We start from the raw sequence: 19,656 nt of genomic DNA, 5'->3' as shown, positions 1-19,656 counted from the left end.
GTTGTGCCGGCAGCTTTGTACGGTGCTCCCGATGAAGAATGCTCACAGTCAGTGCAACAACAGTCCAGGAGCTCGCACAGGCTCACGTAAGACAGATGCGCCGTCCATACTTAGTGTATGGTGCACCCACACGTATTGCTGCGCCCCCTTCCAGGCCTATCACGCGAGAGCGAAGACACTGCAATCACGATCGCGCATCCTGGTCGGCTCATGAGAAGGAGTGGGCATTATACGGAACCAGCTACACGGCAGGAAACTACCTATAAAGGAGAGTCTCATCGCAAGGGGGAAGAAGCACTGCTGACACTGTTTCTGGTTCCTATGGCTTAAGCAAGGGACGCTCTCTGCATGCTGAGGTAAGGGACGGCCCGACGGTTCAAGTGTGGCCCGGTCAGAAGCTTCTCGCTAGACCTTCACGCCTACAGTGCGTGCGTGAGTGTGCGTACACAACTAATCTGGTGAATACCTTGTCTCTATGGCCGTACAGACACGGTACGGAAGGTGAAGGTCGTTGCTACGCACGGCCCAGGAACGGAGTTGTTGAGCTGGTTGTACGGGCAAGCCCACGCTTGTTTGTATGTTACGAAGCTGCAGCCCATGGGAGTGGTGAGGGAGCAGACGCGAGACGCAAGGCTGAAAATAAAAAGGGTGAACAACGCCTTGCGCATGGAGTAGCGTGCGACGTGCCCAGTCACTTAGGAGGTAATTGTTAAGTAGCGTTGATATTAAAAACAGGGGGGCCGACGCAACGCCGCCAGTGCTGCAGCCATGGAGAGGTTTGATCGTCACGTGTTATGGCTGCCACGGTTATACTTCTTGGGGCTCGTACGATTGGTCCGTCGGATTGAGGGCTACGTGCATTTGGTTATAGGTGTTTCGACTTCTCTGTAAGTTTGCGTCGTCTGGGTGCCTTTTGTTGTTCTTCGTGGTAGAGACGTTGTTTTTCGGGTTTTTTCTAGGTAGTTACCAGACGTCTCCTAGTGCCGGAGGCATCGGCCTTCTTTGAGTGCAGCTTGGTTAAGAGCGGGGAGAGGTGATTTGAAGAGATTGCAGGTAAAGAAAACAAAAAAATTGAACAGACCGGAGTAGCGGCTTCGTCACTGATCACCGTACCTCTCCCCCTTCTGCTTGTTCCGCTTTTTGTATCTTCGCTTTGGTCTTGAAGGCTTGCTTCTGCTAAGAAGGGTGTGAGAGGTCCCTTTCCTTCGCCTCTAATGACTGGATCGTTAATTTTGCGCCAGCTCTATACGTTATATAGGTCTCTGCGGAGAAAGCAGTTCCGCTCGGGGGTCCGGGCGTCGGCCCGTGGAATTCTGGTTCCCTCGCGAAGGGGTGTACTTTGTGGTCAGTGCGAAAAAGGCCTCTAGCGTGTGAGTTGGTGATGGCTGTGAGTCTCTGGCGCATGGAATCATGATTGGGTTGCTCTAATTGTTTGACACGTCAGCTGTTGCGGGGGCTGAAATGAGCTAGTTTTGTGTGCAGATGTTTCGTACAGACATAAAACAGATCTAGAATAGGAAAAATCGCAGAAAACCTGATGACACTGTTCTGTGTAAATTCAATAAGAGACGTAGTTACGAATGCGAGCAAGCGAAAAGCGTGCAGTCGAAATATGTTTGCATGCAGAAAGCTATATTTTCTATGGACGTACGTCAGCAGGTGGCAGCTCCTAAAATGAAGAGTTGGCTCTCAAGCATTCGCCTATATAACGTCCAGCTCATACTTTCCCATGCGTATCTTGCTGCCCTTGCTTTCACTCATATTTCTTCGCTTTCTTATGATTACGAAGATATATATTTTTGATCTAAAAATTACTGGCATAATTAATAAAAATATGGCTCGCTGTGCACCGAATGTCTTAGAACATTTAGAACTCGTAATAGACACTGCATGCGCTCATTTCAAACATTCCAACAGCGCTGCTCTGTTGTGTACATTGATTGTATGCCCAAGTGTTACCCACCGCCAACTCTAAAGAAAAATATACATTCGTATCCTCTGCCAAATATTTTTCTCTAACATTCATCATATGGATGTCTGATCTTTCTAATCCACCATTCCCATGTAGACCATTCAGAGCTTGTCAACGTATTACGGCTATGCGTTGCCATGGTTCCTATCATCTTTGCGTGTTGTACTAATACATCAAATATAAATACTTCTCTTATGTGTTTCACGCCTGCCCTCATGTATACGTATTTGAATAAACAGAGAATCCTTAACCACGTCACTTCTATTTCCCGGCCTGGCACGCGTCGCGCCATTTGGTGAAGTCATGACCCCCGATAAAACTCCTACAAATGCTATCCTGACCTACGTATGTTTTCAAGTCGGCAATCCTTGCAACGGTGGCGGGCGCGGCGTTTCTCCTCGAGCCCCTTTCGGGAGAAAGCGAGAATCTCGCCCGAGGCGTGGTCGTCCGGAACACCGTCTTCTCCTCTACGTCGTTCGGAGATCAAAAGTCAACAAGAACTGCGACGGCCGTTCGACGGAGGGCCTCACAGACTGTCGGCCAGCAGGGCGAGGAAGCCCGCCACGAAGAAGAGCAAGAAGCCCAAGTCTAGAGTTTACGAGGAAAAGATGCGAGACGGAATAGCGACGTGGGAAGTGCACTGCAAGCGGCTTTTCTTCTCCGCACTGTCTGCGTATCTGTCTGAGTGCGTGCGTGCATGTGTCTGCTTGAGCACGATCAAGGGAGGAAGATGAGGAGGGAGCTGCCGTGCCGGAGAAGACTCGGAAGAGTATGCAGCGAGCGAGCCGACGGGCGAGCGGCGGCAGCGCCGCGTGGTGCCGGCGGCGCGAACTAGAAGCGGGGGCACGCGCACAGCATTCCAAGGACAACTGCTCCTGCTGAACTAGACCTACACTTCCCTTCCTCTTGACGCCCCTCGGTTTTGGCGCTGCTGCTCAAGGCGGTGGCGGCAAACGACCCCCACAGACATCGCAGTGAGCAAAGAATCGCCGCGACGCCTTTGGTCGAAACGCGGTGTTGTTTTTATATGTTTGTCGGTTTCGTGCTCGGACGCTGCGTTGTTGAAACGGTCACCGCACCGTGTCAACAGCCTTTGAAGCCAAGGTTTGCCTTATGTACACACGTTAAGTTTGGTAGAACATATTGAAGGGAGAAACAAGACATGATTTTGTCTGATATTTAATACAAACAGAACTGAATAGGTTGATAGAAAAGGCCAATATTTTTCAACAAGAAATTCGAAATATTCTCGCTGCCCTAAGGGCTACAGTTAAATAAAGTGATGATGGTTAGGGACAATGTGAACCTTAGGGGTCGCACAAGACAGTCAGCTCTATATTTCAGGCTGTGTTTTTACTCTGTTTTGTTGTGTCACTGTACTCAAGTACCTTTACTGAATCAAAGTGATTTTTCACATCAATATTTCACTGTACTTTCTCGCCAGCTAAGGAAGTAATCATAGGTCCGAATTTCACGAATTGACCTGTTAGATGTTTTCACAGACGCATACGTACTTAGGCGTCGAATTAAGATGAGCTAACAAATCATGCGTTATGTAGCGGACCGGTACTTACATTGCTAGCTAACAGGGCTAAGGTGTACCCCATTTGTTGGTTTTGTAGTAAGTGTGCACCGTTCAATTAGTGGAGAACAAATTGCTTTACAAGTAAATTGGGGGTAACCCATCTGTTGTAGAATTATGGAAAGGTACTAAATTCTTCAGTGCGGAGCTGTATTTAGGTGGATAAATATGGTGATTTCGAACAATGTTGGAGCTTATGTCGTAAGCTGGACTGGTACAACCAAACGAAAGGTTCTATTTCGTGCGTTAAGACACATTCGTTTTATGGGCATTGCAATTTTACTGTTGCAATTCTGCTGCACTCACCCCAATTTTTTTGCTCTGGGGAGACGGTTGACGTCACACCTCGTCCGCAGGTATCTGTATCCGCACGTACCACCCAACGTGGTTACTGTAGAAAGATGAATCGCAAATAATTATGCTTCAGCGTGCATATATTCCCGTAATGTAGATGGAGCTCACCACATGCACGAACTATGGGTCGAAAACACACGCACACACACAAAAAACGGAGACTATGCAACTTTTGCATATGCACAAATAAAGGAACACAGACACGGAAAAATCATATTGCTTCGTAAGACACGTTACCAGCGAAAGTTGGGAAGTAAACTGAGTGATATCATTATGGTGGCAAAAAAGTAAATCAAAAGACACGTTTATTACATAGAGAGAACATCTCCAATATTTGCTTTAGTTTTCCTGGTTGAATATTGGGAATATGTGGAAAAAATGATTAGGAAGATCACTATTACAATACTGCAGTTCGATTAACAAATTAGTTTTATGCAATTTCAAATGCTGGCCAGTGATATGATCTCACCTTTTCCACAGAAGATACAATGGTTAACACAGAGTGATAACTGATGATTTGAGAGCTGGTATTCCTGCAATTGGTTGGTTCTCAAGGATGTGCATGAAACGTTACTTGAGCAATGAGAAAGCGAATGTGATGCACAAAAATGTTACCTCTCTTGTTAGTGTTAGCACAACAGATTCAAATATTTTTGACGGACGATTTAGGTAAGAAAGTTTATTCTAAGCAAGTTAGTCTGGAGCATCACGAATCCTGGAAGGTAGTTCTGTTGAAGTGAAGCAAGGCTCCTGGAAAGGAAGGGCGCTGTTCTTCTTGCTGCACTGTACGAAATATGCACTGCGATATTTTTACACCCTTAAGGGTGTATTTTTTGTCCTATGGGCAACACCTTTTTAGATTGTTTAGAAACACCCTATAAACGTATGGTGTAAGGACACGTAACACTCTACTTTTATAGTTGTTTATGAACACCCCTAAACTATGTGTATCAGGTCAAGTTACACCCGTGCGAGGGGGGTGCAACACTTAAAAACACCCTTGAAATGATGGCAGTTACATATATAAGCATACTTGTTCGAATGAAGCGCAATTAACGGGACAACAAAAAGAGAGACACATAGAAGGAAACAGTTCGTCCTGTGTGTCTCCACTGCTGTATAGAGCAGTTGAGGCTTGGACTAGTTGGTGATGCATATTTGATGGAATGGAGTGCCATGAAAGAGACAACAATAGAGGAGACAGACAGGACGAATTGTTTCGTCCTGTTTACCTCTTTCTTTGTTGTCCCGTTAATCGCGCTTCATTTTTTCAAGTATGCTTATACATGTGACTGCTATCGTTCCAAGGGTGCTTTTATGTGTTACACCCCACTCACACGGGTGTAGCTTGGTCTAACAATAATAGTTTAGGGGTGTTCATAAACACCTATAAAAGTACGTTATAATGCCTTTTACACCCTACGTTTTAGGGTGTTTTTAAACAGACTAAAGGAGTGTTGCAAATGGGACAAACGTACACCCCTAAGGGTGTAAAAATTTTTGCAGTGTAGTACACTCACTGAGAAGCCACAGGAATGTTTGGGAAGAATACAAGAATGCCGTGACTTCTATTCAATGGCAAGGCTATGCTCACAACGATAAAATAAGACCTGAAGAAAAATTTGTACTTTCGCGCGATCAGATTCTAAGTAAAAGCTACTCATGGGATAAAACTTCTTATTCAACTAAGGTTTCTTGAAAGCTCACGTTCTTTTTGTTAAACTGGCGACACTGACGAGAGCGGTTTTTTTTTATTTTGTGAGGCCTAACAGAAAAGTATTGAATACCAGCGAACACGGAGAGTTTCACATCTAGGCAAAAGAGTTTTCAGTTGATGACATGAATAGTTTTGTAGCTAGGCGAGAGTTTCGATTTTCGTGTAGGTTTTTTATTGTCAAAACAAAAATATTTGCGCAAACAACATAACTTGCTTTAATAACACCGAACCGTTTTGCCAGTGACGAGGCGAAGGCCTTTAGAATATAGAGGCCCTAGGAATAGCGAGCTAGAGATTCGAGCATCTGTTACGTTGGGAGTTTAGGCATGACCCAAATGTGAATACTTCGCAACACATATATATGTGCCCTGGAACACCAAACAAGACTTAGGCGAAAAATGGAGTTCTGTAGTTGCAGCAATAGAGAAACAGCGTAATGATATTTTCTTTAGGTCCATGGCACTTTCCCTCGACGAATGGCTACACTCAAACGCCAGCTGAAAACCGCAAAGGGCGCTGATTACCTTGCAAGATAAGTAGGTAGCGGTGCTCATAAAAGCGCCCGAACAATTGCATTCAACCTATATAACGAAATCGTCTATCAGTGCAGAAACGTGCAATCAGCGATTGATAGAAAGATCGCGGGAAGACCGTCTAATCGCGTTAGCAGCCATGGAGTGCCCCGTTTCCTAGAAAAAGCGAGTGCACCCGTACCAGACAATCGGCTAGAATGTGACACGCTTACAAATTGAAGAATGATTCTCTGAACATCATTAGGCCCTAAGCTAATATTGCGTTACAGCTTTAAAAAGTCAATTTAGCAATTAACACATGAAGAAGTCGGCATCACATGACTTCACTTGTAGTCGTCCGCAAAAGAAGGGTCTATGAACTGGAATGCCAGACAGGGCATTCAGCAACCAGCATCACTTCATCAGCCGGCTCATTTCAGTACAAGCACCTATGACTGACTCTGCACAAACAGAATCGCGACGTAACGCTCAGCAAGTTAATTTGAAACAGTTATTCCGGTCAAACTTTCTGCAGATGTAAAATTCCAGGAGGGCGCGGAACACTCGGCATCCTGATCGTCATCATCAAGACCTTGGGACCTGGTGCATTCCGACCTCAGCGAAAAGTCTCGAAGACTCCAGGAACAGCAGGAGGTGTGAACCGGACTATCTGGAACCGGGCTATCTGAACACCTCGATGGTCCTTCTACACGAAAGTGCACCCTACGTCATTACGGCCTTTATATAAGCACTTCCGCCGCCACGTCACGGACAAGCATGCCTAAATCTCGCGTCTGGCAGTGTTCTTCCCTTTCATCTCCCACCCTCACCTGCTTTTGCCCGTTAAGCAGTGCATGTTTGTATGTACGCTGAAGAAATCGTTTTAAAACGGTCGCTCAAGGGGAAGCCGCTTCACTGGCTGGCGCACAATGGACCATCAGCGTCATACCGCGGCTTCCGAGTCACGCTCTGGTGATCACGGCAACCAGGTGGGACGGACCGCTGTGCAGTGCCCACTTGTCTCTCTCCGTGTTTGTACACTCACTGTAAAAAAGAAAAAGACTGGCCCTCCACTTTATACGGTCACCCTCTGTTACCCCTCCATGCCTTTATCTGTCCTGCAATGAAGCAGATTCGCGGAGAAACTTCCGATACTTTCTCAGAGGCGGGAGTAATTTCATTCATTTCATTTGCAGGGTATAGTACGTACATGCTCTGCGATTCTAGTATGTAATACGTTGTCCAAGTTTCTAGTGTTCTTTTCATTTCCTTTTCAATTCCGTTTCAATTTTAGTATACCAAAGTCCCCCTCCCCTCACATTTCGTCTGTTTGCTACTGGTCGGAGTTCTCGCCCACTTTAGCTAAGCAGTCGGTAGGCATGCGTACCTTGAGAAATAGAATCAACATCTCTTTTGACTTCATGTTAGTATGCCTCCAACCGTCATATTTAAACAATAATCCAGAAATTCATATACTGTACACTAATATCGTTATTTCTTTCCTCTGTAGCATGTTTTTGTCCTTATCAAAGCAGAAAAGAAACAACTAAGAGCAACCATGATCATAGCAGTAACTTCATACATTTTACACACTTTACAGACTGAAAAACGTGAGGCTTTTTCCAACTATCGCCTTAAGAATTGGTCCTCCGACTGGACGCAAACAACAACAAAACTCCTGCAAATGTGACATTTTACATCTGAAAATTTAAATTGCACGAAAACGGCAAGGACACTGCAGAAATTGGTATTTCCAAAGTGGTATTTCACCCTATACTCAAAGTCTTCTTGCCAAGAAAACATTCAGACCCTACTGGAGACAACACCTGGATGCTACCTCGAAACTAATCCACATCTATCGCTGCACCAAGGTGAAGTCCTCGAGGGTCAAAACGGAGGCTGCTGGGAACAATTCAAACATTTGTTGCTTTAGACAGGGCGCCTTACGGAAAGATTTACACCTAGGTAAAGTAGTGCAGTTATATCTCGTTTGTATGGAGACCCGCAGTACAGCCAATTTTTGGCGACTTCTTCTTGCCAAGCAGTTATGTCCCTTTATTATAGAAAGTGATGAAAAAAAAACGAAAACAGTAAATACGAACATTGTTTTTTCGTTATTATAGACAAAGATTTAGAAAGCAAACAGTTCAAAAGAGAACGAACGAGTTGCCTGCCGGTATACACAGAAACTCTCCGGGATGGTGTCGAACATGTTTGATGTGGCAACCCGTTCGTATTAAACAATGGCAGCAAAGAGGGTATCCAAGTAAAAAAACTAAAAAAAAGGATTCACGGGTCCGGATGCTGCCGAGGAAACAGAACGTGGGGCTCCACGTCTCAGCTCAGTGCGCCGGAAACTTCGCACCTGTTGAGGACGCTGGTCGCTAACAACCCCCCACCTTGACAGGCATCCCACCGAAACCGCACCTGTTACCGCTCAAGACGCAGGGAATGGCACGTGGTGGACGCGCGTGCCAACACCCCGCAACGGGCCGGCACCTGCTCAGTCGATGCTCGGAAGAAGCTGGCTAGCTCGCACGTGCCAAAGCCAAGACTAGCCGAGCGTGTGGTCGGTGAAAGTACGGCGGGCGGCTGAGAGGGTCGCGTGGCGCGGTCGACACCTGTGCTCAGGTGGCTGGAAACTTGAAAGGAGTGGAGAAGAGGGTGTACTCGGGGAGAGCCATGCCACTAAAGCGCTCGGGTTAACGGCCGCGTTAGTGTAAGCGATTAATTTAGGTAATTACCTCGCTTTTTATTGAAAGAAGCATGGCGGTCATTTCGTTCGTTATATCAGGATGTGCATTTGAATGATATCGCGCATAAGTCGAACAACTGGTCATCGTGACATTAAAAAAATATGTCAGGCATCAATGGTACAAATTACAGGATTCAGTGCCGGTTGTTTCTTGAACTGGTCTTGCGAAAATCGCATGGCATGCATAACGTTTTTTAGCGTCCTTGATATGTCTGCTTTTCTGTGACATGCGAACCAGCATTCACTTGTATTTGGTGTGTATGGTGTGCATAAGTGCTGATTGTATGCTTCAAGGTTGCTGATTTGCATTTTTACACATTATTTACCAATTTACGATTCTGAAAGTGTTAAGTGCTCTTTGTAACTGTATACTGTAGTGCCCACCTGCTAAGGTCTCTTTGGAGACAGGCAGTATTGTGAATAAATAATAATAAATATATGTTACGATATCAATGGCATAGAACGTGCATATCGGGGCCTCAATAGCCCGAATCAGACGACCTTGCTTTGCTCATTCCTGTAACTGTATTATTACAACACGCATGCATAACGCAACATGAAACTGCTCCACACAACTTTCATTCCCGTGGGTTCATCTAAAAGTTGGAATATTTGTGTTCAACCCAATGCACAAAGCTTCAATGCTGCAATATTTCTATTGTATGTATTGAACTTGACTGATTGACAAACGGCTTAAGTACCCATAATAGCGTTAGTGATTCTTCTTCCACGCAAGGCCTAAACCTTATGGTGGCTGTTTTGTACGCATTGCCGATAGCGTGCCACAAATCAGTGTCCGCTATTTCTAAAACGGCCTGGCGTCTCTTATCATTCTCAGCGGCGCGTCAAACTAGTGATGCCCATGCACGTGAGGGGCCGCTTGAAGTCCGACCCTCCGTGCGTCCGAATCTTAACAAACAACGGTGTTTTGGTGCTACATGCATGGAATATAGCGAGTTCTAACATAAGGGTCAGAAACTTGGAAGATAACAAGCTCGAGTAGGAGCCTATAAACACAGAGGGTGTGATAGAACGGAAAGCGATAGGCACAGCATGACTTAAAATGTAAAGACAACAGAATACGTCTAAAAACAAACAGACGTATGACCGGTATTTCATTGGACATAGCGAGAAAAGAAAAGATACCTCCCTATAGGCCGCTTGTATCACTGTCATCAAGAGGTATGAAGCGTGACTGAATAAGGCGCTGAGTTGGTTTGGGTGACAAAATTACCAATTTCGAGGCATAGAGTTAATAAGCTCTTGTAAGGCAGGATAAAAGGAGCATCATTAGCGGATGCTTCTGCTTTGCATTGTACATATATAACTAGACGATTCTGAGTATGCCAACGAAGACAAAGATGGTAGTGGGGATGATTGTGATGGTGGTGATGGTGATGATAGGAGTGTGACATTCATGTAAACTTGAGTTAAATGACTCTAGAACCGATGAACTGATTCGATTCTACTATGCATCACTAATTCAGTACAGCATCGCCTACATAACTTCAGTGAAAATTGGTAAATGGCACTCGAAAATCGTGGCTGTCGCCGAGAGATGGTGGTCTTTTTGAATCGCTATACAGAACAGCTCAACAAGGTACGGTTGACGCACGTTATTACAGAGTGCAAGAGTTATGCTCTTCAAATGGAAACGGCAATGTTATTGCGGTGTTGCGCGTATTTAAAAGTGATGAAGCGGGAAACTGTCATCTGTACACACAATGGTTTATTAGGAGCGGTGCCGTGCACGTATACTTAGCTGCTTAAGTTCTGCAAAGTTAGAAAAGATCATAAACGCTACTGTCCACCCACTTTATATGACAATTGTGAGCTGTGAGTCCTCCAATGTGTAAAAGACTGCTGCGTTTTCCACAGTGCTTACCAGAACAATGTTGTACAGTTTTGACAAAATAGGGACCCACGTAGACAGATCTCGGTAATGATGCCATGTGTTACCACCAACGGTGGGCAAGTGTCGGGTACATGGTGCCAAGTGTCGGCCCCATCGGACACCCACTGTTGTGAGAGCGAACTTGTCTTCATTCGTTTTTGATCAATCCACTCGTGTTTCGGGATATATGCAGGAAATAACGTGGTGAGTTAAGTCTACCAGAATTCAATTTTCAACCCGCCAAATGTGCTACTGGCACCCTAATATATGCTGCGGGATATACACAGACAAGTTAATTCTGCGAGAATGCCAATGGTGATCTGCCATTGACACTCTGCCAAAGATGGCTGATTCTCTCGTAATAATGATCTGACAATCATGCCGTATTGATGATAACCTGCCATGGACGCTCTTCCCATGATGCTCTACCAATATAACACTAATATATGCTCCGCTCTTGTATGTACGCAGGCAACAACATAAAAATTCTGCCGGAACTTCAACGATGCTCTGGCAGTGACGTCCTAATAATAGCAATAATTGTTGAGGTTTAGTATCCCAAAGCTACCAGTGGTTATGAGAGGCGCCGTAGTTGAAGGCTCCGAAATTCTCACTACCTGGGGTTCTTTAACGTGCACCAAAAACTTAGCACATGGGCGTACAGCATTTTTGCCTCCGTCGAAAACGCAGCCGGGATTCAATACCGCGACCTGCTGGTCTGCAGCCGAGTACCTTAGTCCTCAGACCACCACGGCGGCGCGCCACTGACACCCTGGCAAGGCTGATCCGACGATAATACTCTGATTGATTGATTGATTGATTGATATGTGGGGTTTAACGTCCCAAAACCACTATATGATTATGAGGGACGCCGTAGTGGAGGGCTCCGGAAATTTAGACCACCTGGGGTTCTTTAACGTGCACCCAAATCTGAGCACACGGGCCTACAACATTTCCACCTCCATCGGAAATGCAGCCGCCGCAGCCGGGGCGACGACAATACTCTGCCAATGAGACTCGGGCGATGATACTGTGTCAATGATGTTCTGACAATGACACTTGGCGATATACATATGCACAAATAACTCAATTCATTGTGTCAGAATTTTCCATGGCATCGGGCTGCGTACAAGCACTGCAGGTATAGGTGCGTCGAAGCTTATCTCTGTGCAAAAAAAAAAAAAACGAGAAACATCGTTAGGCAAAAGGAGGTACACGTCATCGGATCCATAGGCCTTGACCCCCGCGGATTGAGAAAGGCGTCCAGTTTTGTTTTCTCTCGTCGAACATCGGCGGAGCCATCGTATCGGCCAAGGTCGTCGGCTGCCGTTACAACCAGTACAGCAGCCTCCTTGCAGCATTCTCGTTTACTTGTTTTGCTCTGGGCCCTCAGCGATGGCAAGTCTGTTTCCTCTCGGAGTACGAAAAACGCATCGTCCTCCTCGGCTCTGCAGCGATCCGGATCGATTTCCCATGGGTCGCGGGCGTGTGAATCTGTCGGTGTGTATGTGTGTGTGTGTGCACCGGTGGCAGGGATACGTATGCTTTCATTTGTGGCGTTTCGAGGACGTTTCTCTTGGCGGCGAGATTCGTCGAGGTGTTCCTGTCGTTCTTGCCGCGCACGCTGACGACAGGAAGTGCATGAATGAATGGTGTGTGCGTAACGCGTACTACAGAACGGCCAGCCTTGAAGAGATATCGAAACGTGGGATGTGCGAATAAAAAAAAAAAGTCGACGTGAGAATCGCTTCGCAAACACCACAAATATAAATGTTGTCCTTATTTATCTACATGACACGGTGTTATTATATTTATTTATTTTGTCTGATGAGCAGAACGTTAGGTAATACACATATTTTTGTACTGTTATGGGCACAGTCATATAGGTGCACTTTGACGAGGCTAAGAAATGTTGACAAGTTCAAAGAGACTGTACTGCAAAAAAAAAAGAAGAAATCAAGGCTCGAGGGTTAGCCAGAAAATTAGGTGGGCAGATAACAGTAAGACGTTTGCAGGGATAACATTTCCGGAGCAAGTACAGGACCGGGCCAAGTGGCCAAACATGGCCGCGGCCTATTTATCCAGTGGACGTAGTCTGCCTGATAATTAGGACGATAATCAGCCGTCAAGAAACACATTGTGTCTTTACGGTTTCGAAAAATCTTAAGAGAGCACTATACATACGAAAATAAAAGTAAAGAAAAAGGTTAGTGTTGCATGCCACTGGTCGGTAAAAAAAATTGGAGCTCGCTAACACCCGCTTAATAAGTATATTTTCCTCTGAAGGCTCCCTCACACTCTGACTCACTAAGTTTTTCCTCAACCAGACTCACTCAGACACAGGGCCTGACCTCAGTCCCACTCAGCCTCAGTGAGTCGACTCATGAGTCCGTTAGCGTGGAAATAGGTTTCTCGATCATGGTGTCCATGCTCTTTAACGTCAATATCTGACATTATCTGTGCTCTACGATACGACTTACGATCTTGTATCTTGAAGTACAAGTTATCAGTGATTTTAATGCAGTGAAGGCGTCCTTTAGAAATAGGCCACTCACACGAAATATTCTTATCAAAAGCTTTCCACGAACAAAGACCCTGCATTTACGTATATGGCATCTTCCTGATGATGTTGTTATGTTTTATTGTCCGTAACGCGGAGGATATCGAACGCACAGCTGAATACGCAGTGACGATTCACGTAACAGAGGAAGACCTGCGCTTACAACTTCAGTAATTCAAGTCACACTCTTTACAATGATACAACGTTCCCTATAGGAAAAGTATGCTACGGGTGAAAATAAGACGAAATATTATAGCAAACATGAAAGTTTGCGTTACACGTAATTTTTTTTTTAAGTTTTAAAGGCGCACATATTTTTTTCTACATACAAAGTAGAAAAATACTTCTTTACTATTTCAGGAGAAAACGGTTGAGGAACAGTCTGACAAACTCTGCTCACAGGGGGTGTAGCCGGGGGTGTGCATGGGGGGGGGGGGAGGCAGAGTTTCTTCCACCAAATGTTTTTGCCTCCCCTCCACATCGTTGGCCACCGCAAGTGGGAACAGAGTCATAACACATTTGCTTAGTTCTTCGCCTCCCTGCCCCGTGCAGCAACTCAGTTATCGTGGGCGCCCCCCCCCCCTACCCGGTAAAATATTCCTGGAGCCACCTCTGCTCCCCGACTAAACTATATGTACACCACAGTACACTGTTAAAACGAACACTCGAATGCACACCATCAATATTGCTAGCCCTCTAACAGCATGTGGTTATGAAAACTATCTGCATACACGTCATTAGTCTGTCAAGAGGAGTCAAAACTTTCAACCACTAGTACACTTATGCATATTTACGCAACCATTCTTCCGTAAGATCGCGAAATCTAAACATGCTGCGCACTCAGCTGTTCCCTTTAACAGTGAAAGCGTCTGTACCTGTTAACTTCTGTGCCATTTATGAGCGTACGCGTGCCTCAAAACCAGCAAGAATTCGTAATGAATAGCCAGAAACAGCCTATTAACAGCAACGACACGGTACCTTTTGCTTAGCGTGAAAGAATATGACGTAGAACCAGGGAAGAGACTCCGCTTCGTCCCTTTCCTTGTCCAGTGTCATATATTTTTTCTTTATTTTTGTACTACGTGTCTAGTTATATATTACCAACACGCCCAACTTCACACTCTTGTTCCTTATGCATTCGCCCGAAATGTATTAAAGTCATAGGCCATCTTTTTCTTCCTTGTCAATTGCATTGGTCCCCCTCATTCCTCGAAACTTTGCTTCACTTGATGTATAGTGTCGCAATAGCTCCAGAATTACAGGCATTGCAACCTTTCTGCACCACAGAGTTTCCTATGAATACTAGCAAGGGAACTCTTGCGCAAGTGCCTAAAAGAGATGCAACGCATGGGGCTTCAGCGAGCACGTGAATTGTATAGTACGCGAATTTGTCCTACCGTCGTACTTTTGGCTCCGTTTGGGGTCGCGTAGCTTGAAGCTGTTTTGTTACGGGAAAAAAAATTAACTAATGTGCAGCATTTGCACTCCACCACCTTAACCATTTAGTCTTATCATTTGAAATCGGGTCACGAAGTTGAAAAGGGTTCGTTCTTTTCCTCGATACAATACCGAAACACAGTAATAAACGAAACCGCAAGTGTGATTCGAGCCCCGAAAGTACGAAGGCTAGCCAAATCAGTGTACTCACTCTATGTTCACTGTACGATCGCAGCGCCAGAATCTGCTTCAGTTATTTTAGGACAATCGATGCTGTGCATGTCAATGGGCACCGGCAGAGCCTCTGTGATCGACTCACTTTTGACCAAGCAAACTGCTGGCGATGATGTGACCGTATGACGTCAGTCAGAGTGGTCAGTTCTGCTCATAATCAGCCGACTCGGGCTTCTTTTAAAGCCAACTCGCTGGTAGAAATTCCCAGTCCCTTGTAAAGTCTTTCAGCTTATTTATGTTTTTTTTTCCTCAAACACGGAGTATTTTAGAGAGAGTAATGTTCGCCTATGCGCGTTTGTCGTTCAACAATGGCGTGTTTGTTGATGGCAATTAGTGGCTCAATGTTGAAGTAAAAAAATATGCTGGGTGAATCAACAAATAAGCAACGCTAATTATGCACTCACAAACGTTCTTTCAGCTGAAGACAATGTTAAAAAGTAACTACACGTGATTTTGTGCCTAGTTGCGTATATTTTTCCTGTACAAAATATTAGAGTGAATTTTTGAACACCCTTCCATATCTGAGTGACATATTTTTATGATAAATAAAAAATTTTCAGTACGTTTCAGTCAGCATAGCTATGCCGTTGTTGTAATGTTTTTCTTTAGTTTTTTTGTAAATTAATACAAAAGTGCTGAACTGTAGCCACTATCAGTATGCTGTGTGATGTGAATTTACGTTTTTGTAGTAAACATTTCTGTATGCCCATTCCTGCTTAAGAACTGGTAAGCAGGTCAGCAGTATGTAATAAATAAATAAATAAATAAATAAATAAATAAATAAATAAATAAATAAATAAATAAATTAAATAAATTAAATATAGTCAAGTATAAGAAAATTTCTCGCGTTTCCACTTCTTGCGGGCTTCTTTTGCGATCAGTATTCGCTTGTTTGCTCGATAGTAGCTGACAGCGCTGCGTCATGTCTATGTGACTTCATAACGACGCGCCGGTCACATCATAAATGTCGGTGATCCGCGTCGTCATAACGATGTTCCGCCTCACCCTTGTTGATGCTGATCGGCCAACTTTCGCGTTTGATGGGACATCTATAAAAGGCGTTTGCCCCAATACGAAAGTGGCGTGATCGTAGGAACACGTCACACTCTACGGACACGGAGTGACTTCTCCCTTCGGTGGCCGAAGAGCGAGCTACGCCTCTTGACACGGTCAGGGCGCCCGGTCATTGGCTGGCATAATGGCTTCCCCGTAAAACGGGGTGCACACTCGCACGAAGCGCATTCTCCGCACTTTCGGCGGTGAGTCCCAGGCCGGCCTCGCTCTAATAGGCACCACCGAAACTGCCCATGCACTCTCGAGAAACCCTTCTCCACGCTGTCCCTTCAAGAAACAAGGAAAGCAACAAAGACAAAAAAGAAATAAATTCCGCCATATCCACGAAGTGAATGATGATGAGTGGGCGAAGCTCCGGAGGTAAACCTGGTAAACCATGAATCCTCTGTACATTTTGCCCACTCGATTTTATTACATCGCTCCCCCTAGCGTACGTCGCCGCACTAAATCGAACGATTGCCTTCAACCAATGACACGCGCCATATGTGACATCATTCCTATTTTATAAGATCTCGCGTCTTTCATCAACTACAAGTACCGCTTTCTAGTTTATAACATCTTGCATCTTTTCATCATCAGCTACAAGTACCACCATCTAGTAAACACTACAAGAACTAAACGAGAGGTGGCTACATACAGGAGACGGTACCGCCATCTAGTGAACACTGCAAGAACTAAACTAGAGGTGGCTAGATACAGGGGACGGTACCGCCATCTAGTGAACTCTGCAAGAACTAAACTAGAGGTGGCTACATACAGGCTACAGGGGACGCACAGCCCACGCCCTAAGGAGCTTCGCCCCTAAAAAAGGCCATATTGTGTCTTCACCAACAATCCACCACGCATATATATAGTGGTCACTCCGCTCTCTCTTCAGCCATGCCTACTGAATTGATGTATGCCTGCCGCTGTCATAGCAGTTGTTCGGCCTGTGCAGGTAATCTCTACGTTGTCTAACCATCACTACATTTACGGGATGCATGTAATCGTGGTATACAACTGCCCAAGTACAGCTGATCTGCCCTGTTCATTGGTAGCAAGATCCCGAGTGAAGTGGAGGCAGGTCAGGTTGCTCATATTTCTGGCCGAGCACATACCTGCGGGAAAACACCAAGCGTTGACCACATTAAACGTTTCTCCTTTTTTAAAGTGTAGAGTCATTGAACAGCTAGTTGCCTCTGCTTTTTACTCCCTGGGTTGAGAGCGAGAGCCTGAGAGAAAGAATCCCCGCCGGCAGGAGGACCGAGACAGATATCTCGGTAATATAACCGGACCAGTAGCTCGCATCAATAAAAGTATAAGGGGACGTCTTAGAAGCGAAGATGTTTTGAAGTGTTGAAACGCAGTAGGCCCAAGGTGTGTAACCGCTGCTGTAGTGTCACCGATGTGCAGTGTTATGCAAAATAAAGATAAACTTCTTCGGTATATACTATGTTGTCTCTTTCTGGGTAGTAGTAAGAGCTGCGCCAGTTCTTAGGCATACCTGTAAATGCACTCGCTACAAGATCACGACCTTTAAACGTGGCTGCTTGCACTTTCGTAGAGCTTGAATTACACACTTTGCTATTGAACAACTATTTAGGAGGTTATTGCTGTCTCTTCATCAAATAATTTTAATTTGTAAATTAGAAGACCTTCCACGTCTTCAATTTTTGAGAAATCTGAAGACTTATTGAGTATATTCATCTCTATTCGTTTGAAAACAGACTCTAGACTTGTTTACGCTCACAGACTTTCTTCATTGCTCTTGTTTTAAATGATTTGTGTTTTACTTTTGTGTGACGCTGCAAACAGCACGCACAGAATGCTTTCTAAGCGTCAGCCTTCCCAGGAAGTTTATATAGCTGAATAAATCACCGGCATATCTTCAGCAAACTGTCTAAAAAGTTCGAATAAAAATTTTGTTTGAAAATTTGGTTCGAGGACAATTTTCCGCATCCTATCGAAAGAAACGCCCTTCCCGTTCCGAAGTGAAGAAAAATGATAAATCGCACGTCGCTACGGCGCCCTAATTATCAGCTCGACCCCGCCGTGCATTTCGCAACACGAGGCAGGATGCCGGCTCAGTATCGACAAGGCTTCATGTAACTTCAGAGTTTGGAAAGGAAGCCTCACCGCCACGCTCGTTTCGAGTTTAGTTTGTACGCCCGCGCAAAGCACGTCCTTGCGCGTCTAGACACTCATACAGGCATACACATAGCCAGGCATTCATATATCGAACGTCCAGGGCGAGGGCCTCAAGGACATCAGCGGGTCCGGAGGAAGTCGCCTCCGTGCAAGAGAACGTCACTGACGTCCTCCGGTAGGAATTGGCAATGCCTCATCACGGAAGAAGCGAGACTGCTCGTGGCTGGGAGAGAATGAGAGAGAGAAAGTGGGGTGTAGCCCAGGCTGCAGCCGAAGCCTTGGGTAACACTTTTTACGGAAGCCCGGCATCCTCTGCAGAAGAAGTGGGGTGCTGCCGTCGCTAACTGGACGGACCCGGATAGGGGAAGAACTGCACTGGCGACGAACAGATAGCAAGCCTTGTGCTTCGCTTTCTAGATAGAGAGCCGGAACTCTCGCCCTGTGTCGCGACTCGGATATCTATATATGTGTTGTCGTAGGCGTTCCCGTGCAGATTCGTAGTCAGAACTCAATGGCTGAAGTGCTGCATCACGTCGAATGAGAACGCGGGTTTGACTGCCAGTCGCAGTTTGAAGGGGGGATTGACTCGATGATCAACAACTGCTCTAGATGCATATGTGTGTGTGTGCGTGGGGGGGGGGTGATAAGTAAACCGACATGGCATTGCGTGCAAATTCAAATATCCCCATTAGAGTCGTCTCTTATCAACAACCGTCAACTTTCGGTGCTTTTAAGCACATAAATTTACTTTCGCGTCTCGTACGTGGATGGCATGCTATAAACAGGTAGAATCGACTTGTCGAAAACAGTTACTGCGCATCAAGTTAGTCATCCACACGAACAGCTTCAGCCACAGACTAGCTGCCGCAAAATTTCCATTCAACACTCGTTCTTGACTCTCATTTCCTTGGTTTCTTTCCGTATCCCACAGAGCTTACCGCCGTAAAACGCCAACAGTGACTAGGAACAATTTCGTGGGATCTTGCAGAAGAAAAAAAAAGCGCCACAAAAAAATTGCCCTTCTTGAAGTTCTCCATATGAGGTGCGATATGTCCGCCCTTAACTAGAATGTGGATGGGTTAACAGGCTCCAAGGGAGAAAAAAAATTGTGAAGACGATGATTGATTTGATTGATATGTGGGGTTTAACGTCCCAAAACCACCATATGATTATGAGAGACGCCGCAGTGAAGGGCTCCTGAAATTTTGTCCACCTAGGGTTCTTTAACGTGCATTCAAACCTGAGCACACGGGCCTACAACATTTCCGCCTCCATCGGAAATGCAGCCGCCGCAGCCGGGATTCGAACCCGCGACCTGCGGGTCAGCAGCCGAGTACCTTAGCCACTAGACCACCGCGGCGGGGCTGTGAAGACGATGTTTCGTGTGGATAGTATTACTGCAGGAAAGCGAACTTACAGATATTTACAAACTGTACAC

General features: G+C 45.4%; 1 protein-coding gene across 2 annotated transcripts in view; it reads right to left on the bottom strand.

Annotated features, from left to right (window-relative positions):
- The window catches only part of LOC119164328 (G1/S-specific cyclin-D2), a 326,130-nt gene that overhangs the window by 125,706 nt on the left and 180,768 nt on the right, over window positions 1–19,656 (bottom strand). Inside the window, exon 3 of one of the 2 annotated variants that reach the window (XM_075871405.1) lies at window positions 3,861–3,945. The exons of the other annotated variant lie outside the window; for it this stretch is intronic. The gene's annotated coding sequence lies outside the window, so the exon portion shown is untranslated. The remainder of the gene's footprint in view (window positions 1–3,860; window positions 3,946–19,656) is intronic. 2 annotated transcript variants of the gene reach the window in all.

This window comes from Rhipicephalus microplus, chromosome 8 (assembly GCF_043290135.1).
Source record: "Rhipicephalus microplus isolate Deutch F79 chromosome 8, USDA_Rmic, whole genome shotgun sequence".
Lineage (NCBI taxonomy): Eukaryota > Metazoa > Arthropoda > Arachnida > Ixodida > Ixodidae > Rhipicephalus > Rhipicephalus microplus.
This window is presented reverse-complemented; position numbering and strand designations above follow the sequence as displayed.